The sequence below is a fragment of the Anser cygnoides genome, chromosome 1 (assembly GCF_040182565.1).
Source record: "Anser cygnoides isolate HZ-2024a breed goose chromosome 1, Taihu_goose_T2T_genome, whole genome shotgun sequence".
Lineage (NCBI taxonomy): Eukaryota > Metazoa > Chordata > Aves > Anseriformes > Anatidae > Anser > Anser cygnoides.
The window spans coordinates 141,869,298-141,886,512 of NC_089873.1; the positions used below are offsets into that span (position 1 = coordinate 141,869,298).

The 17,215-nt window shown below is 42.5% G+C and overlaps 1 protein-coding gene across 22 annotated transcripts in view; it reads right to left on the reverse strand.

Moving 5' to 3' along the window:
- INPP4A (inositol polyphosphate-4-phosphatase type I A) overlaps positions 1–17,215 on the reverse strand; it is a 119,637-nt gene that overhangs the window by 69,626 nt on the left and 32,796 nt on the right. The window contains exon 2 of one of the 22 annotated variants that reach the window (XM_066983666.1): positions 2,381–2,514. The exons of 19 other annotated variants lie outside the window; for them this stretch is intronic. The gene's annotated coding sequence lies outside the window, so the exon portion shown is untranslated. Of the gene's footprint in view, positions 1–782; positions 854–2,380; positions 2,515–12,028; positions 12,162–17,215 lie in introns of those variants that run through there. 2 more of the 22 variants (XM_066983689.1, XM_066983681.1) reach the window with 2 other exon arrangements.

Genomic DNA, 17,215 nt, shown 5'->3' on the forward strand with positions numbered 1-17,215 from the left:
CTTGCAGAGGCCTGAGCCACAATCCATCTTTTAGACCAACTCATCTGCGTGTTCTAGGCATTTCTGGGGTTAAAATCTAGCAGGAGTTGCCTCACGATTTTTTTAATATGGAAATTACAGAACAATCTTGAACATAATTATTCCCAAATGGATATATTTTCATTTCAAAGCCAAATTAGCATAAACACATTTGAAAAAGAAATTGACATTCCCTGCCTGTCATGCTTGCCTACAAACCCCCAAAATACTTTGGCACATCTTATTTTTAGTTTTTGTAGCATAGAATCTCTCCAAACAGAAAACATACCGTTAAAAATACCGTGACAGAAAGCTCCAACTGAGCTGGAACTACCTTCTCTTCTGTACTGCCTACAGCTTAGCAGAGATACAGTTCATACAGGCTCTGTTTAACTCTACAAAAAATGGTTTACTGCAAATTCCTCTATTTCTCTCTTCAGTAGGAATGTGAGGTGCCTTTTTTCCTGAAACTTAAACCAGAAACGCCTTCAACTGATGCTCTTCCCGTTTTTCTGGGAATCCTATAAGCAACAGCCGTGCAAGTCTGAGATTCTCTCAAGTGTCAGCTCTCAGGAAAAGGCTTAGACAGAACTTCAGATTAAAACTCTGGGATGTTTACTAGCCAGCAAAGCTTCACTTAGAGCTAAATAAAACCCAGAATACTGAAAAAAAAGGCCAAACTCGAACTGGGACACAGATTCTAAATCTAAGGAAATAGACCACGACTCTAATAAATAAAACAGGAACTCTGAAAAAGCACTCACACGTTTTCATGCCTGTCTCCTCAGTCCTCCCCCCTGCCATCCACCCTCTCGGATCGCCACTCAAAGCTCTGTGTTTCCAACAGAGCACTCCCCTTCCAAACTATTAACAATTCGGTCCATAAACAGTGTTTTGTTTTTTTTTTTTTTTTTTTTTCTTTACTGTGGCAATTTTCCAAGTAAGGACTGTGAGATCACCACACAATTGTTTTTACCACGGAACAATAACTACTTAGTACCACTATGTAATCATTAATTAGGAAGCAGAAAAAAAAAAAAGAGAAGCTGCACTATTCTCTGCTGATATTCTGCTAGGCACTTAAAAACCTCAAAAACACAAGCTAAGCACTTATTAATAAACAAGTAACTGGAGAACTAAACACAGTGGTGCCAGAAGTAGGCACCACTTAAAAGCCATTTAAAAGGCTTCTCGCTGCGGCATTGTGCTCCTGCTGTTTTATGGATCATTCTCTTAAAGAATGACCTGATCAATGTCTTAATTGCTGACAAAGCCATGTAGAACAAGAACAGCAGCAAGCAGGTTACTCACCCTTACTCCAAGAATTCAGCTCTGTTTTGAACCTGGTGCTGAGACGAACTGGCATCTACACAACGAGCAGTCCTTCGCCAGCAGACAGTTGCAAGTTTAAGCATTTGTCAAACTAAGAAGGTATCTGGGGCAGGGCTGTCACTGCCGGTAAGTACTGCACCCGTCATTTGTCACCGCAGGCACATCGGGGATCTTCAGCCACAGTTTTCACTTCAGAGCAAGCTTTTCTTCCACTGCCCATGAGTTGCTGCCCAACAATCTGCCTCTAAATGCATCCTTATCACAGGCTAACCTTACACACCTTTGTTCAGCCCTACAAATTCACTTCAGGCCCATTTATCACAGATTTCCCTGTTACTACGGGGAAACTGCAGGGCAATACAGCAGACAGCAAGTTTCACCTGTATACTGGTGATCAAAAAGCACAAGCAGCCAAACAGCCTAAATCCAGAGAACCCAAGCTGTCCTTCATAAATCTTTAAGCTGCTCCTTAAATATACAGCAAGAGTTCTCCTACCGACTACCGTCTGATATTATGGTATTATCGATATGCATGCTTACACTAGTGAAATATTTTGTCCATAACCAGTTCACACCACCTCTAAATCAAATATTTGGGCACTTCTGTTTCTGTGCCTCTATCTTCCTACAGTACCACGCTGTTACACGTAGGCTGTCATTAGTCCTCTGGTGGACTACGACATCCTGCTTGTCAGTTATCACCTAGCTGCTACCAGCCGCATTCCCAAGCTCCCTATTACTCCAGCTACATAGCTGCGGCAATTAAAAACCACATTTTGCCAGCCTCCCTGACATATCCAGACTCCTCTTGTAACATCGTGCCATCGATCATCCCCGTAGCCTTTCTCCGCATCCGTTACACCCTGAGCTGCAGCTTCTCGGATGCTGCAGTAAGCGTTGCTCACTTACTAAGCACCAGCTAAGGTGCCCTCCCTCAGTGGAAATACTCCTGACACTTTCCTGGATCCCATCTATCGTTTTCATGAGGGTGTCAGATTGATGGGCCAGATACCAACCCGAACCCACTTACCCTCACACAGGCCTTTCTCCTTCGAAGTCTTCAGCTGCTGAACTTCCTGTTCATGGGAAAAGGTCTTGCCTTACTTCCTAAACCGAAGCTGTAGCACCACTCAATCTCAGGCATTCCAGTCAGGTGCCTAGGCTCTGTTAAGAGAAAAAGGCAGGAGCTGGGTGCCTAATTAAAAATCTGCCTCTTTCCACTGATTATATAAGAGCTTAGCCTGCTAATTTTGACACCAAGGTTAAAGTCGGTAAGTGAATTCCTGCCAGCGTGAGGCCTGACACTTTGCTGTGTTGAATTCCACCCCTTTAGTGCTATCTAATAGTGCAGGTAATTGTTCCTGTACAGTCACTTCATCTAAGACACCGCCCTGGGAATGAATGAATGTCCTTCTCCCACCAGCAAGTTTCAACAGCCTGCTTCCGATACATTACAACAATAACAACTCAAAAAAAAAAAGTCAACTAACTTTATAACTAATTCATCTTATATATCTACCTGTTGTCCCCCCTTGTGCCATTTCTCTACTTGAGTACTCCACTAACCTTCCTCCACCTTAAACAGTAACTTTGAAGGCACCCGATATTAAATGCTTCAGTAGAATCCAGAGAGACCAGATCTAGCACAGCTTTCTTTTTCTAGAAAACCTAATTTCTTAATAAAATAAAAAAAGATATTAGGTCAGTCTGACATGACCTGTCTTAGTAAAATAGGTTATATTTTATCCTCTTTCTATTCACCTCCCATGTCTTTAATTATTCACTCCTTCAAATTTTTTGTAAGGTTTTTAAGGTGAAATTAACAACTCTAAAGTTGCCTAAATCATATTTTCCATTTCCTTTGAGAGTTATATTATATCCAATAGTATCAAGTTACCAAAATCCTTTTAAAAAATCTTAGCTGATCAATATTTTAATTACACAGTAAAAAAGGTTCTTGTAAGAAATTCCTAATTGCATGGCAACTTAACAAGCCACTCTGACAGCGTGAAAGTGATTGCTTTTACAGCAAGAAGCACAAGATTCAAAAACCGCATGCTTCTTCTGAGATTACAAGGAGTTATGTGAAATTATGAGTGAAATATCCAAGACTTCTTGAAATCTCCGGAGACCTCCAAGTGAGAAGATATACAGCAAGATATAGCTATGGCCCTTTTTTAACTTGCCAAGCGAAATCCCCCTGCCAATCTGTCTGGGATCTGTGTTACACAACCTCTGCAAGAGGTGCATAGTACCTTAAACTGCCACCGTTCAGGACAATTCCTTACATTCACAAACTGTTAACCAAGTTCACGTAGACTTTCTGATTGGTTGGGTCTCTTTCAAGCATTCTAGATCTGGAGAGGTTTTCATGCTGAGCCATGATTTTCCTAATAAAATTTAAAAGTTTTTTAAAAGGATAAATACATTACCCAGTTCAAGAAAATAGTTCAATAGCACTTAAGAACCTTCTTTTTTTTTTTTCCTATGAGAAATTTCCTTTCTTTTAGCACTTTTATATCTCTACCAAAAGATTTCTCCTGATGTAGATTTTAAGACTGGCCCATCTTCCTGGGAGCCCTGGATCACTGGCAACTGCTCCTGACTTCACCAAGGGCTGCTTTTGATGTATGGAGGTCTAGACTTGAGGACTCACACGGTCACTTCCAATCTTACCTTCCTAGCTATATGGAAAATATCGCTGCAGGCAAACTCTGACCCCGAAAGAGAAAATGATCCATAAACGAAGTTCCCAAGAATGAAAGCAGTATGACAGGGAGCTGATTTTGTGGGTTGGGTTAGATGTTTTGGATTAAATGCTACCCTCTCAGCATGTTTTAGTGAAACCATCCTTCCTGAAATGCTCACAATGATTATTCTGTGGTAGTTTGGCTATGTATCCCCCAAGGATAACACTGAGATTATTAACAACTAGGTACTGGAAAAATTGTAATTTAAACACTGTAATAGCTTTATAATTAAAATGCAAGCACAGCGGTAAAATTAGTATGTTATTGAATCAAATGTAAACTAGGACAGGATAATGTTTCAAACACTCCTAATATCTTGACATAACAGTGGCACTCAATTCTAGAAAACCCTTCATTTATTTTGTGCTTGCATGGAACCTAATGTAGGTTAAATACTTGCAAAAAGACATAGAAGTCATCACAGTGAAGAAACAAAGTAATAACCCACAGACGATTGTATTCTCCAGATGCTTAAAACATTTGAAATTCTGCTTCTTTCTTCTCCCTAAGTCTCTGCCCGCTACAGATGTTCTCATTAGCTCAGTATCACCATGTCCTCTAACCCTGCTGTCGGTCTCTCTCCGTGCATTCAGGCTCTATTCAATCTGATTACGCCTTCGTTTAGTGTGTTATTCAGACTCAGCCCTTTGTCTCTGTCTGCATTGCTGGTGTCATGCTTAATTCTTCAGACTAGAATCAGCACAGTCAGATAGAAAACCACTTAATGTAATGTAGAACATTATCAAAAGGCCAACTGCCTCACATTACGCACTAGCTGCACACGTAGTTACTGCAATTATACACACTAATCAGTCACGGCATATGCAATTGTTCCAGCACTAACAAGAGGATGATGAACATGATGGTCTACGAAACACAATCACTGCATATTTAACACAGCCATGTATTCACATGTGGCCTGCTCTGCATTTTAATATACTTTACCAAACTGGTAAGAAGGGAAAAGCAAGAGGGGAAGAAACAAGCTAATTAATGTTGGTTTTTATAAAAAAAAAAAGAAAACATAACAAAAGCAGATAGCACCCTTGCATTAAAAACTAACATTAACAGTCACAAAGAAGCTTTATGTGCTCGGAAAAAACATTTCTCCTTAGTCAGTCACTTGTGCAGTTTGCCTACTAGTCACATAGACCAGAACGTGCTTTAGCAGAGCACATTTTCAGTAGATGTCACCCAGGCACTGACTGAAGAGATGGCAAGGACTGCTACTTAAAAAGGGTGCCACTGGAAACAAATTATGTTTCATACGCACACGTTAAGGAGGCGCAACCAAAAAAGCTATGTGGAGCTTGATACATACAACACTGAGCTTGACTCTTGATGAAGAAACCACTGAATCCAAATTAGTTGAAAGAAAGCATGCACCACAACATCAAGCAAGCAGGCAAACAGAAGTGGGTGGCATTCTCTTCTCTTTCTTTCACATTTCCTCTTCAGACCCAGCTTAACACAAAGCTTCAAATGAGTAGTGGGATCTGTCTATAAGGAGTTGATTGCGCAGCCAGGGCCATTTTTGAGAAACACTTAATTAGGATGACATGCTGTCCCTGCAGGGCAGCCCTAAATGCTGTTTTTTCCTCTATTGTTACGGATTTCTTTTAAAGTGTGGAGACAGACCCCACAGGGGAGAAGGCATGGCTGTCTTGGGGAAGAATAAGAAATTCTTTTTTAATTTCTTCAGTAAGAAGCAGCACTGAACTGGATGGAGATGCAGGATTGCCCCAGGCATATCTTTTCCAATGGAGACAATGACTAACAGAAGAAAGAAAGATGGCATGAATGACTAGTATTACTGCAATTCCTTTTAAGTCTCAGTAAAGCTAGCTCCAGGCTCTGGCAATGCTAATTTGCTGCTGGCAACCTCATCCCCGCCTTCTTGGGATCCAGAAAGATCTGTAAGTGCCTGCCTGACTCCCAAACTATTCTTAACTGAACCATATGAGATAGCACAAGGAAAAATTACACACGAGACCCCGGAGCATCCCGTTGTGCACTGTATTCCACTCTGCCCCAGTTAAATAGCCCAGTCCACGGTATTCACTGCTTGCTTTAATTCCAGATTCAGGTACAATCGTGGTAATACCCCTCCCTGGACTTTTCAGAAACTGTTCCTCAGTCTGCATTGAGACACCCATCTGACACAAGAAAGGCAATTGCTACATGAGAAAGTGCGTTTGCTGACTCTGCCTGTGATATATATAAGCTTGTTCGCCCTCAGCAGTAGTAGGGAAAAAAATGTCTCTGAGAATTAACAACTGTTCACCACTGTCTCCAAGACAACACCGTTTGCTGAGCTCTGTAAAACGACCCTGAGGAGACTGCATCAGGGCTGAGGAGGGTTCCCTCCCAACTCCTGCACATGATTAACCACATGGCCACGAGTCTGGTATTTCACCTCTCACGGCCTCCGGCTCCCAGGCCAGCAAAACCTTCTGCCTCTACCAGATGACCTGATGGACTGGCTGCCTGCTTCGTAATGCCTTGTGGTAAAGGCCGTGTCCCTCACACCACCAGCATGTGTGCCACCGCTTCTCTCAGTCCCTGAAATCCCAGACGTGAGGTGCAGCTGGTGAGACCGACACAAGGCCCACCACGAGCCACTGTGGCCCAGAGGAGGCAAGAAGAGCCCCATGGCTGATCTCCGGGAGCAGGAGGGGAAGAAGGTCACCTCACAAGAGTCTTCTGCTAACAGGAACCCCACCAGGACACACATTCACCTCACGGCCTGGTAATGCAGCCGTCAATCTCCCCACACTCCCACATCACAGGACCTAAATGCTCTTCAACTGTGGAGAAGGAAATGCTTGACAAATGTCTGTGATGTGCCCGACAGGATTCAGCTCCTGACCTAAAGGATATTGCTCTATGCTAGAGCAATATTCAGTTGACGACAAAAAACAGATCTGCTTTCTTCCCTCTCCGTTACCTCAGGATGTTCAAAGGAGGAAATCTAAAGAACCACCAGTTTGTTCTTATAGCAGAAATAGGTTAAAATATGGGCCTTTCAGCACAGGAAGTACTTTAAATCTCACAAATTTCCACTTTGGTATTTCTAAGGCTGAAGTTCCTTTTGCTTCACCTGCCTCTAACTTTTTTCATCTTTGAACCTCTGCATTCAGTGCCCGTAGATCACCACATGTGATAGTACTAATCACTAAATTTGTGTTACCTTACCAATGCTTTCAGAGATGAAATTTGGCATGGGTACCCAGTTCTTTTTAAATAAAGCCTGAAAGATTAAAAAGGACAAAGTGTTTCTGACTGAATGGATCGAAATAAACAGTCTAGTATTACAGGGAAAACAACAAATATAGGAACAAGTAGAAAAAAAATCACTAAAAACTCATTAAAAATGCAGAGTGCTAACATTTTATAGTTTAGTTCCTCTGCCATTTGAATCCAATAGAATCTGGATTGTGGATCAGTTCTGAGCAAAGAGAACCTAAGAATAAAGCTGGATGAGAAATTTCAGAATTGGGTACTGTTACTGTACCATTTTACGCTTAGGGACTGTTCATCTTCCTTCTACTATACTGACGAAAATATGCATTTAAGTAAGGTGACTTTTCTATTAACCTTATAAAGACGCGGTGCATGATATAGGAAGCTTAATAACGTAGCTGCCTCATGTCCCCAGCAACAATCTCGCTCTCCCAGCACAGCTTCTTAACTCTTGTTAACCTTGTCTTGTCTGCTCCTTCCAGCTGCTGTCAGTGCTGGGTGACTGCACGACACCACAACTCCTTCCCTGAGAGGTTTCTCCACACAAAAGGAACACCAGCAACGGCACCAAGCCCCTGCCCTCTTCTGTGAAGGTCCCCAAGCAATTTTCACTCCCTGCAGGCCCAGACTGAATTCAGATGTCACTGACAGAGAGGTTCAACAGTTTCATTTCTTGTTTCCAAAACTCACAGCTCTTCCATTGTGACAGGGAACATATTGTCCTTGGTCACACCACAAGCAAGGGATCAGCATGAGGGAGTGAACTGGAAAGCAACGTGTGGATAAACCTGATGGGAAATGGGCTGTGACAGGGCAGCCCAGGACAGCAGCCAGCCGAATGCTCTGGCTCTCCTCATCCTCACACTGCGAAGACAACAGCCAGGCTTCCTCTAATGCAGTACCACTGAAGTTGCTGCCTCTCAGGTCAGACAAGAGCTTCTCCAGCTGGGTCTTAAAACCTCCAAAGATGGAAACCGCTCATCCTCTCTCAGCACGCTGCTTGCCTGCTAGATAACCTGTTATTACAAGTGCTGCTAGAACCAGTAGTACAATTATTTCACATTTCCAAAAGCTTTAGAGAAGGAAAACAATAATCTATTCACAATTAATTACTGCACAACTGAGGCAAAATGATCTTTAGGTTTCACATCTTCGCCCACCTATTCTCACTGAATTTCCAAACTATAGAACAAAGGCATTAACTGGGTACCTGGGAAATTTCTTTCTTTTTTTTTTCAATCTTCAGGCTAAAACAAAATCTCTTCAATTACTATGCTCTCTGGGATGAGAACAACGATGATTTTTAACCTAAAATACTGGCCATTTTGCTACAGCAGTGCACGATAGAAACCTCAGACTGTGACACCACAAAATTGTGGCAAGGCAACAGGTTGCTCCTACGTAGAGAAGGTAGTTCTCCAGTAAAATATACAAGTGGGGCAGATACATACATATATACAGAAGGATTAACAAAGCTAAAACTTCAGTTCAAAGGAAAATATACTGACCAGTCACAAGCAAAACACTTCTGAAAATGTTAAATTCAGGGGAAGCTCATACCTAAAGCAAACAGTGTTCAGATCTGTAATATAGTAGTTCAGATGCAATTTATCAGTTTACAATGTTGCTGGTAAACATTCAGAAAATCAAACTATTAAAGATCCACCAGCACTGAAATAAAAGAAAGCAGATGAAGTTAGAAAGCACTAATACGAAACCACACGCCTGCAGACTAACAAGAAGAGCTTCCGCTATAATTTTTATCAGTTAAAAAGAACAAAGAAGGAAGACCTCAGCGTCAGACAGCGCACCCACAAAAGAGGTAGATATTTTGTTAGGGTGTACCAGGCAATGACCTGCACAAAAAGCAGAGATGAAACTGAATCAAGAATATTGGATAGTGCAGGCAAAACACTGACCACCTCAGTCGGTAACAGGTGTAGAGAAAGGCTTATGAGGACAACAGAGCCATCCTCACCAGAGCTAAACACAAGATTGTTAAGCTCAACAAAATGGAGGCTAAGATGTCTTACAGTTGGCTCTCCAGAAAAACATGACAAAGGATAAGCACCAGAGGGGTGAAAACAGAGTTATGACAAACATGATGTCACCGAAACAGCTAGCCTAACTGGAGTAACAGCAACAAAGAAAGCTAATTTAACCAAGGAGAAAAATGGTATCCATACAAAAGAAACACTATGCTATTACTTTAACAGGAGACTAGACTCAGCAGCTCAAGTAGGCCACTCACAGAAGTGGCCTACGAGGTAGCTCAAGTTTTCTTCTCATTTCATTCTCCAAGGTAAAGGCAGAACAAACTTGAGGTTCACTTCTCATCTGAACTGACAGTCACAGAAGTTAGACAGCATTTTACTTACCCTGTCTGTTGGAGAGTTGCTCAGTAAGGACAGAGACATATGACATTATGTGGAGCCATGTTCAGGGTTAAATGCAATGTGCAATAGTTTTTGGCAAAGTCATTTACTATTTTTAATCATTTTCATTTTGGTAAGTTCAGTGCAGGCACATAAAGTTCCTAATTGGTATCCTTATTTATAACTTATAACTGCTTTTACTTAGTATAGCTATTTTTTTTCTTTTTCCATTCTAAAAGCAGAGCACATGCTGTGAAAGCTTGTAGGCACAGTAAAAGCTACTCACAAAGCAAGTCACTGCCAGCCAGCCACAGTCACAAGATCAAGGGCTGATACAATGGACGTGCTACATTATAACCCTGTAACATGTTATACCACCATTCATCTTCAGGAAATTTAATATAAATACATAAACATGGTACATTATCTTTCATTTCACTTAAAATAAAGATATGAAAATGGAAGAGATGATGGAGGAATTTAGAAATCCTATTAATATACTATGACTACTGCAGTGGCCACAGGGAAGTCCCATCACCTCTGTGGTTTAGTTAGCACATCTGCACACAGATGATGTGACTTCGTAAATACCTAAGAGTTTTTATGCAGGCAAGTTCCATTGAAACCTTGCTCCCTAGCATCAGGAAGTCACACTTACTTTGCAGAGCTACACTGGAAATCACACATTGCAGAGTGACAGGTCTTATCATTAGTCTGTCAAAGAGATTTTTAGAAAAATACTGCAGCTTCTGTACAGAAGGCATGTCGTACCTACTAATACCCTAGCACGTTGCCATCTCCTGCAGGTGCCCTCTTTGAACTGCACTCTAAAAGAAACTTGGTTTAACTGCACTTCTCGTCTGCCTATGATTTCTCCTCTTTGACACAACCACTTGTGGTTTTGAATTGCACTCCAGTTCTGTTCTGCTTTGGCACTGGATGTAGAACCACCGAAGGGAGGTACATGCCCAGGTAGTAATCCCAAAGAGGCCAACCTCACTTGCATATGAAAGACTGACTGGGTGCAAGCTCAGACCCCTGTGCTTTAGCCTACGTTGTGTGCTTTTTAAATTACACAGCCCTGCCATAGCAGTAAGACCACAGCAGAGTGTGGTAATGCACTACAGCCACACCAGAGCACCAGCTTCTTCTTGGCGTGCTCCGCCTCTGGCTTCCTGCATTAAGAAATGATGATGATAAGGAAAAGAATCTTCAAAGACTGCAGTATATTTTTGCTTAATTAAAACTAAATGGAAATTGGTATGCAACTGACTGACGACGGCAGTTCAAACCCTAATGCTTGCTGCAAGATTTTAAAAGCCATTCAGATCCTTCACTGTAAGGAGATGCTATGTAGTGAGACTTTTTTCCCCCAGTCCCTGTACTTGCAACCAGGGTCACCATGCAAACTGGTAAGAATGCCAGTTCTGAGTTAAGAGTTAAATCCACCATACTTTTATTCCTGCTCTCTGCTTACTGCAGAGCACAAAGCATGTGATGCTATTCCCTGCGGAGAAACCTCCTGAAAGTTTGATACAAAACAAACACAGAAATGACTGGGAGCACGCGCTTCTACTGGAAATTCTTCACTTTCTCTCTCTCCCTATGCTCCTTCCTTCTTTCTCACTCACTAGAGAACAGCTAAATCATTCCAGAGTGGAATGAATGACTAACCCTTTTCCTTTCTAATTAAATGTGCTGTCAACATCTCTGAAGGGTACCTGCAACCCATGATACAAGGAGTGATTTTGTCCATTAGTTAAGCAGAGAAAAACAAAGCTAATCTGACAGAGGCTAGCTTTTATCCTGACTCAGTCCAACAGACATTTTATTTCCATGGGAGCTGAGCCAATCTAAGTTACTGCCTCCCGCTGCTTGTCCTCATTTTTCTGCACCTCGTATCTGTCAGCATAATCGCATGTTGGTACCACCCAACCTTTTTTTTTTTTTAGGACCTTGGACCTAGAATACTTGGACAGGAAAAAAAATAAAACAAAACACTTTACAACAGGAACAATTTAAACCAAATCCCTTTGACAGTATCATTCTGAGGAACAACTATATTAGCTTTTTATGATGGCAAATTTGAGGAGCAGGAACCCCTGCAGCAGCCAAGCAGCTGCAGATGAACCACATGACAGAAGAGCTGCAAACAAATGCTCATTCAAAGCAAGTTGTCAGACTCAGTGTAGCACAGAAGACATTTCCTGTGAACATATTTTAAAGGCTCAAGTTTCCAATAATCAGCCTGCAAACTCAGGCAACATATTCTTTTTCTAGGTCAAGATAGTCACGACCCCTGCTACAAACCTCAACTAGACAGAAGGTAGAAGACACCGTGCATCCATCCTGCTGTGCTCTGTCTGTCCTTGTCCTTTGCCTTGTGGCAAATAAAACGCAGGATTCTTTAAACTCTTTCACAGACTAACTGTATGTTACTTCCTCGAGTCTTAGCTCACATTCCACATTTCAAAATACCAGTCTTCAAGATTTTAAAGAACAAAAGCTCTCTCCATTCTGAGAAAATGATTACTGTGATCAGTATGGGAACTCTTTCTGAAGTAGTGACTTCTACAAGATGCAATCACGTTTATATCAAGAGGCCTTACGGAAAGAGAGGAAACTGTCTCGATCTGATTCCTCAGAATTGTATCACATTTCCTTGCATTATGTATGCGGCTTGTGCTTTCAGAACATAAAAGTTTCAGCTATTTTCAGCTCTAGTTTGGAAAGAAATAAAACACTCATCTATGGCTGTATCCATATTCCTGGCTGCAGCAGTGCTTTCTTTAGCATCCTAATGCTTGGCTGTGCTCCTGAATGAGTCGCAGCTTCTTGCTGGGCAGAAACACAGCCACCATTTACTTACTCTGCACTAGATTTTCATGGAAAGAAAATCACAGTACATGCCAATACCTCCCCAGCTCAAACAAACATGGAGCCAGAACCTCCAGCAGCATGCCCCGACATCAGGCCTGTTCCTCAAAGTCGTCACAGAGCCGCCACCTCCACAAGTCAGTCTAGCTAGCGAGCGCTGTCCCACAACACAGCAAGAGAGGAAAGCAAGATTACAAAACACAGTCTCGAGGTCAAACTGGTTTACACGAGTGCATCCTGTCTTTCACATTCCATTTTAAATATTAGGGAGGGGCCTCGGTTTGCTATTACAAGTGTGACCAGCCCAACTGTTCACTATGTGCTTGTGCAGAAGAGATGAGGTACATGAAGAACACCCAGATAACAGTGAATGAACTTTAACAGGTTTGTGATGTTGTTCACAGTAAAATGAATTGAGTCGAGTACCTAAAATTCTCTCTCCCTTCTTCCATTTTTTAATATTTTCCTCTCTGCCCTCACAAGACCCCCACCTGGAGCACTGTGTTCAGCTCTGGGGCCTCCAGCACAAGGACATGGAAGTACTAGAGCAAGTCCGAAGGAGGGCCACGAGGGTGATCAGAGCTGGAGCACCTCTCCTACGAAGAGAGGCTGAGGGATTTGCGGTTGTTCAGCCTGGAGAAGAGAAGGCCCTGGGGAAACCTTGTAGCGGCCTGACAGTGCCTAAAGGGGGCCTACAGGAACGCTGTAAATAAGACACAAATAAACAAGATACATTTCTCTTAGCTACTGAATGTCCACGTGCCTCTTTTTCTTGCCACAGGAGGCTACGCTTTCAGGCTAAATAATATTCCACTGTAAAGCCAAACATTCAAGTACTAACGGATGAAAATTATCTTCGTGCAATGTAACCATATGATAATTTTCCAAGGGAGTTAGTTCAGTTTTATGAAAATCCCTAGGAAGATGACATTAAGAGCAGTTTTCCCTCTAGAGTAATCCACCACACTGATCTTGTCATACACACAGATTTTATGTAGCCCCAAACGCAACATGAGGGCTGATGCAGACTGGAACATTGAGCACTTCTGCCATGGAACGTGCAGTGTGACACGGGGAATTTTAGGCTGTATTACAGTCACACAAACAGTCACATTTACTGGGAAGACACTGTTCTCCTGGGTCCCAGAAATATGAACCAAAGAGGAATGGTGGGGAAAAAAAGTGCAAGATGTAGCAAAGTTGGGAAAGCAATGTTAAACTTTCAAAAACTAAATGCTGCAAAATACTGCACTCTCCATCAGCTACCACAGCCCTCCCAAGTGCCTGTGTGCCACCTGCCTTCTTTCTCCTGGAAGCCTTTTTGAGGCTCGCAAATGTTCCTAGTGCCGTGTCAGCCACGTGCTAGGAAGGAACCACTCTTCCCATCTATCCTGGGTGCCTTGCTCATGGCAGAAAGGGGCATCAACTCCTCAGGCAAATTGAGTCAAGTTACTAGTGGGTACCTGTCTGCTGCTTATCCTGAATATAACACCAGCTAAACAGATCTTCAGAATGGTAAGTGACTGTTCTGTCTTCCATTCTTCTTTTTGCTAAATGTAACACGCAATTGGTATTTAGACACCTCCAGTGTTTAAAGAGACAATTATTGCACATGCCAAACTGTTTCTAGCCCTCAATAAAACCTGACCAGTGTCTCCTTCTGACATTCTTGGATTTGCCATTGATTAAAGACGGAGGATGTTCTCGTATCCGAAACATAAATCCTCCTAACAAGCACAGAAAAGAATGTTCTGTTCTTCCTGAGCTATTAGGAAATCCTTCCATCCCCAAAGAAAAGGCAAAGCATTTACAAGATAGCCAAAATTCAGACAGGCTGGTGCTGAAGCCAAGCTCCTCCCTTCCTCAGCCCACACAATCACACGTTGGCAGCCCCGCATTATTTCCACGCACAAAAGCAGATGCTTCCTTCAAGTGCTCCCTGTGCAAATGGAAGTTTGTCCCTCCAGGTGCCCAAGCAGGCTCCCTCTCTACTGCTCTCTGTACCCTGAAGGCGCTCAGCCCTTCCCACTACCCCCATGCACTGAAACAACTCAGAGTCTTGAGAAGGATCCTGTAAGCCCCAGGCTGCCGCGGGGCCCTCCTGCCCGCCACGGGAGCTCGCTGCTGGGCGCCATTTGCAATTTCACTGAGGAGGAGCCCTCAGGTGGCCGAGGCCCCGAGTCTCTCTCAGACCATCTGAGCTGAAAGGACAGTAAGAGTCAGTAATACTCACGTGCATTCAGTTGCAAAAGCTGCTGATAAAGGGAGGCAACAATAAAGGACGCAATTTTACCATACAGCAATAAATGTGACAAATTAAGGTCACGGCAGGGGAGATGAGTCTGACTATTTCATTCCGATCCCTCCAGCCATGGCTTCATGGGGCTCCCCAAAACGAGTCTCTCAAAAACCTCTAGTCATGGTCCTGGTGGCTTCCCTCCATAGAACACAGGTCTGGATCACTGGAGCACGGATTAAACACCGCCAGACACAATTCCCTTCAATTCAACATTTCTGACCTTAATCTATCATATTACCCACACCCTTAAACTGGCTACTTCCATTCACCATACATTTTAGTGTAAGTGCTGTGGATAACCTGATTGTACAAGCCCTTTGTGAACATTTAGTATAGACTTCAAAGCCCTCTAGGAGCTCTCTCAGTATCCATAAGACACCAAGTTATTTCAAAACAAGCTTAGGACTAAAGCTTCATTTAATTTGCTTCTGCACTGTAGCAACACCTACTGTTGGAAAAAAGCAAATTACAAAAGAGTATGAGTAGTTACAGTATGTTATAAATTCTAAAAATGGCCAATCTGCAAATATAGACACGCCCAATTTGCTTTCTGCAAGAAGATCGTGAGCAATTTCTCTGAAATTCACAAATCTGAGACCAAATTTGTCCCGGCCCTCTTCTATTCCCCAGCTGAACTGGGGAGGCTTCACAGAAGAGCAGCCAAGAAGACAGATCTCCTCTAATTCCCCATTTCTCTTTCCAAAGCCCGTCTCTGGTAGTCCAGTTTGCAAGTCTGCCTCACTGCATACATACTGGTGAAACAGTAGTCACTTTTCCACACAACTTTTCAGTGTAAAATCGCTGTTCTGTAGAAGTATCGGTGATTTGAATTTCATATTCTCAGCAATGAACCTCCAAAGGTATGGGACAATAGAAATCTTTCTTATGTAGGCAAAACCACAAAGGCCACGTTCTTCCTATTACTCACTACCTCCTGTTTACCAAAATGCCATTGAAAGTCATCCACTTATCTCAGGAAGAGAATAATTTAACTAACTTTTCCCAGGCAATCACGTCAGAGAGAATTTAAAACAGAAAGACCTCATCCTAGCCAGCTCAACTGCATGCATTTTTATGTCACACATTCATAGCCACGATACTACATTTACTGCTAGCAACATTCAGGATGCGATCCTTTTCATCCAAACCCACTACAGTAGCGCACAGAGCTTGAAACTTCTCTTCTTGCAAACTTTCCTGAAACAGTAGAAGAAACTGTCACCATGATGTGATTATTTCATGGCCTTCCATGCATTAAAAGAACCAACATTTTGCCATGCTGGTCCGTAAGTCCCCAGGAGAAGCCCACCCACCTGCCCAACAGAAATCACACCGATGACGGGGTAAAATATATCTTTGGCTTTACAGTCACACCACTAGTGTCTATTTCTGAAGCGAGAAAGAAGAAATCTTTTATAGCAGCTTGTTTTCACAGATCCAGGGCTTAAAATCTTACCCACAACACACCGGAAACTTGCTGAAATTAGTGGCTTTTTAGTGCAGTCCAGAATACTGCAGCGTCTTTTGTGTTGTTTTGCATTTTAAAAATCACATTTACTGGTTTGAAAATAGCCTGCAGAAATGGAGGCAGGAATGACACGCTCCGTCATTCACCTTTGCCCGCAGCAGCTCTGCCATCTGGCACTACCAAGCATTTATCTAAAAAATAAATCTGAATTAAGGATCATGAACCCACTCCTTTTTAATTCTGCATTACCTGGGCACAGGAGGTCACTTTACAGTCATGCAAGACATCCTATTTACCAATTCACTATTCTTCCTTTAAGCCCACGCAGCAAACTCAGAGGTACTCTGCTGCTTTAACAGATGAAGCACCAAACTGAAAGCAGAATTAATCCCAGATTTCTACATCCCTATAAAATACAAGGAGAACTCAGCACAGAAATAACACATCATCATAATCCAGGCCACAATCTCATTTAACCAGAGCAGAATGAACTATACTCATCCTCAAACTGGCTCTGATTCCAGAACAGGGGGCAAAGAGACTTCAGTCACGAAGAACTAGTCAGGTGGAAACTTGGCCCCTGAAGGCAAATCATCACTGATAGAGTCGAGGTACAGGCATCACCCTTTGCCCTTTACTTAAATTTGCACACACTCAAGAATACACAAAAGTTTCAACAGGCAAAAATCATAAACGATACAAAACCTCACGATATGATGAGGCAGGAGGCCCTCTACAACAGGGGCCTTCCAGGGCAAACGGGATGAGTCCACCACCTTTCCCGGCATCCCCCCGCTTAACCTACCCCAGGATTAAGTAAAGAGCTTCATGGTATGTGAAAAGATTTAACAGT